Here is a 4,539-nt window from a genome sequence, read left to right on the forward strand (position 1 = left end):
CCTCTGTGGGTACATGGCCCCATTCAAGATGGACTTGGACGCGGTTCGACGTCACGGGATAAACGGATCCTCCCGAACACTACATTTCCCAACGGCGGAACCGCGGGATTCAGTGCTGGGCTAATTCCTGTTCGCTCGCCGCTACTAAGGAAATCCTTGTTAGTTTCTTTTCCTCCGCTTAGTAATATGCTTAAATTCAGCGGGTGATCTCGCCTACTCTGAGGTCGCTTCAACGTCACGACACGGTGACAATTTTTTTTTTCAAAGAAAAAAAAATTTCGTGCCATGTGGGCGCGATTCGAGAAAAGCAAGACGGTTTGATAACAATGCGACAGAGGGTCTTTATTTTTATTTCTCTCTCCGAGAATCGCCTCAAAGAGAAAAAAAAATAAAAAAAAAAAATTAATTCGAATAGAATCGAGAACCTTATATTCTATCTCGATCGAGAAACGTTTTATGCATCTCGCCAAAGTGCCTTTTAAACTTCGTTCGTCGTATCATGTTCGAGCTAAGACTCACGCAAGACACCCGTAACGATCTCCGGTTTTTAACGCCCGTCCTCTTTGTATAATATATATATATATATATACACGTGTTATGTATAATATATCTCCCGTAGCCGTTTCTCTCTTCTCGACGATTCCAGCGGTTCCTTGTTTTCGCCTGTTATTGCTGGCACAGAGATCGAACACGCGACATGTATATAACATATCGGTTTCTTTGCTCTGTACCAACGACGAAAACGCACGGGAACTCACGCAAGTGGAAAAGCGAGCGCGAGACGTACACAACGGGGTGAATTTATTACTCGGGGACTGGACGACCGGCGATACGTTAGGATGCGCGGTCCAGCGATAGACGACGAAGAGACATGGGATGACCAACGATCTCTTTTTCTCTAATACTCGGAGCGCCGAATCGCCTTAAAGCAAAAAAAAATCACACGCGCGTACGTCGTACGTACGGCGCGTGTATACCTCGTCTCTAATCAAGTTTCGTTAGTCTTTCTCGAGCCTCGCCAAAGAGGATCGTTCTCTTCCTCTGCGCGATCTCTCCGTGCCAATGTCAGAGATTATTCTCTTTCGCACGACGACGAAAACGACTATTTTCGACGATCCGAACAACTTTGTAACGGACTCACATGCACATCTTAAAATCGAGTACAGAAACGTTGCGCAACACCGTGAGCTTTTCTCTTCTTCGTCACCCTTAAATATAGCCGATCGTAGACGCACGCTAGATCGTAACACACTTTTCGTTGATTTCCGACGAACGTGGCTTTGGGCCAGGCGCGCGGGCAGAGAGATACGCGACCGACGGGGAAAAATTCGTCCCGATACATGTACGCGTACTCTCCGATCTCCGCGCAACGCTGGGGATCATCTCCCTAAGTCATCAGCGTTCGAAGAAATCTCGTGTGTCCGTTCCCGGATCTACGGCTTTCTCTGGGTTCGCGAAGAACAGAAAAAAGCACAGAGGATGAAAAACGCAACGACGACCCATCGATGCGACGGTCCTCGTTGTCTTCTCGTCAGTCGTCTCGCGCCTGCAGAATACATCTCTGCCGCACGAACAGACGGAGTGGGTATTCGATCCCTGGGGCTGTACGAGTAAAAACATCTTGATGAAAAGACGGTTGTGTTTCTTTAAGGCACACAGTTTTTCGTTACGCCACCAAGTTTAGGTTTAGGTTTTAATATCTTGGTTCTCTTTTCTCTCCTCTCTCGACTGACTTTGTTCAAAAATATTTTTGCTTTCTCTCAGTCTCGCCAAAAATTCATTTAAGACGACGTCGGGGGCGCGGTCATTCGTGCTTATCGAAGACTAACAAAACGTAGCAGAGGCTGATACAAAAAGAAAAAAAAAATCGGCCACGAAGAAAACTCGCTCTGTGTATCTCGATAACCGCGTCGACGACGACGGTTCTCTCCGCGCTCTTTTAATTCGTATCCTTCTTCTTGCGCTTCGTCCGACTCAGAAACGTTCGTAAAACACGAACGACGGCGGGTTGTCAAGCCAAGAAGGGACAGAGAAGAGACGGAGGTAGTTTTGCGAGTCTCCCGTGAACGCGATAGATTTTTCATATATATTTGTATCGAGAGCATGCGTACGCCGGTCTCCACACGATCCAGCGACGAACGCCGACGAACGTCCAACAATCGCTCGTACGTCGCGTACGAGCCCTCGACCGCTCTTTAATTCGTATTCTTTTGCTTGGCGCTCGTCCTCCGACTCAGAAACGTTCGTTTAAAGATAAAACGAACGACGGCGGGCTGTCGACGAGGCAAGAAAGAACAGAGAGATACGGACCGAGAGCAACGATACGCAACGCAAGCAGTCTTAGGTTTACGTGAGCAACCCTCAGCCAGGCGTGGTCCAGGAATTGTATCCGTGGACCGCAATGTGCGTTCGAAATGTCGATGTTCATGTGTCCTGCAGTTCACACGTTGACGCGCAATTAGCTGCGTTCTTCATCGACCCACGAGCCAAGTGATCCACCGTTCAGGGTAATCGTTTATGCATGGATTTTTGTTTGTGTACTCAGGTTTTTGTACTCTTATTCTCGGTTCGAAAGAAGCCGATATCCGACAAACGTCCGACCAACGGGAATCGAACGCGCGGAAGTCGCCATATGATTGACGACACGAAAATACGTTCGAAAACGAAATCGGACGGACTGCGCGACGACACACGCAGCCCGCCGACCGGGCGTAAAGTGCATTATAATATATAACAACCAACGAGATCGAAGCTCCGTTCGTCAGGAAACGACGGGGATATAACACCCGATTCTGAATCCTCTGTACAGCACACGATCTCGCGAAGAAAGCGCACGGTGGCTAGCCCATGATATATATATATGTTCGTTCCTCTCGTCCAGTTATTCGAAGCAAACAGCCGATATGCATCTCCATCGTTCGGGTAAAAAAAAATCGATGGGACGCGCACGGTCGTAGTCTTCCTCGCGCGGTCGTTTCTTCCCGATAGCCAGAAGCAGAGTTTGAAAAACTCTAGCGACGGAACGAGGCATTAGACTCTCGACAACGAGGATACAGACACGGCCGGCGGTCCCCTCTGAATCGACTTCGGTGGTTCAGGTAAAAATAAAAAAAATCGATGGGACGCGCACGGTCGTCCTTCCTCTTCCTCGCGCGCGGTCTATTCTTCCCGATAGCCAGAAGCAGAGTTTGAAAAACTCTAGCGACGGAACGAGGCATTAGACTCGCGACAACGAAGATAGAGAGACGGCCGGCGGTCCCCTCTGAATCCACTTTGGTCGCTCAGGTAAAAATAAAAAAAAATTCGAAAGGGACGCGCACGGTCGTCCTTCCTCTTCCTCGCGCGGTCTTTTCTTCCCGATAGCCAGAAGCAGAGTTTGAAAAACTCTAGCGACGGAACGAGGCATTAGACTCTCGACAACGAGGATAGAGAGACGGCCGGCGGTCCCCTCCGAACGGATGGCGACAACGACGACTAAAGCGCGAAAAATCGCGACGAAAAGGAACGCATCTCCGTTCAGGTGTATGTGTGTGCGTGCGTTTAAAAAAAATTCGATGGGACTCGCAGCCATCGGCCTCGCGCGGTCGTTTCTTCCCGATAGCCAGAAGCAGAGTTTGAAAAACTCTAGCGACGGAACGAGGCATATGACTCACGACAACGAGGATATGGACAGGCGGTCCCCTCTGAACGGGTCGACGAGACGATGGTAAAAGAGACGAACCGGACGAAACTTCCGTCGATCAGGTAAAAATAAAAAAAAATTCGATGGGACGCGCACGGTCGTCGTCGTCGTCTTCCTCGCGCGGTCGTTTCTTCCCGATAGCCAGAAGCAGAGTTTGAAAAACTCTAGCGACGGAACGAGGCATATGACTCACGACAACGAGGATAGAGAGACGGCCGGCGGTCCCCTCTGAATCGACTTCGGTGGTTCAGGTAAAAATAAAAAAAATCGATGGGACGCGCACGGTCGTCGTTCCTCTTCCTCGCGCGCGGTCTATTCTTCCCGATAGCCAGAAGCAGAGTTTGAAAAACTCTAGCGACGGAACGAGGCATTAGACTCGCGAGGATAGAGAGACGGCCGGCGGTCCCCTCCGAACCAACTTCGTCTAGTTAAGAATCGTTATACTCTTTACCATCACTCGCACTGGTATATATCTTTTCGGGCCAACATCCACGCAATGCGTTTTCGTTCTAGGTTACCCGATCCACGAGTACGAACGTACAACGTGGTTTCGTTTTGTCGAACATCGTATATCGTTCGCCGTTGAAACGAACGACAACGAAACGACATAGGAAGAACGAACGCCCTTTGGGTAGGAAGCACGTTTCGAGGAACGACGAGAGTTTGGAGAGACGCGCGAGATAGCTGGAGACGCGCAGATATAGGTATCCATGGATCTTCGAAGAGAACCTTCGAAGATATATAATTCGGTATCCTATTTTTCTGCGGCTCGCTATTCGCGTTCTTTCGCTCTCGTCGACGACTCGTTATAGACGCTTCGTTCGATCCCAAAGAGCAGTCTTCCTTATGTCCCGTTG

General features: G+C 49.3%; 2 non-coding genes across 2 annotated transcripts in view; both read right to left on the reverse strand.

The window, feature by feature from the left end:
- The window catches only part of LOC139997403 (large subunit ribosomal RNA), a 4,174-nt gene extending 3,947 nt beyond the window's left edge, over positions 1-227 (reverse strand). The window contains exon 1 of the ribosomal RNA XR_011802785.1: positions 1-227. This exon is cut by the window's left edge and continues 3,947 nt beyond it. This is a non-coding gene — a ribosomal RNA (large subunit ribosomal RNA).
- A 2,128-nt stretch (positions 228-2,355) lies between these two features.
- On the reverse strand, positions 2,356-2,510 carry LOC139997405 (5.8S ribosomal RNA). The gene has a single exon (XR_011802786.1). It is a non-coding gene; the product is annotated as a 5.8S ribosomal RNA (ribosomal RNA).
- Positions 2,511-4,539: the final 2,029 nt, after the last annotated feature.

The sequence above is a fragment of the Bombus fervidus genome, unplaced genomic scaffold (genome assembly GCF_041682495.2).
Source record: "Bombus fervidus isolate BK054 unplaced genomic scaffold, iyBomFerv1 scaffold0080, whole genome shotgun sequence".
Taxonomy (NCBI): domain Eukaryota; kingdom Metazoa; phylum Arthropoda; class Insecta; order Hymenoptera; family Apidae; genus Bombus; species Bombus fervidus.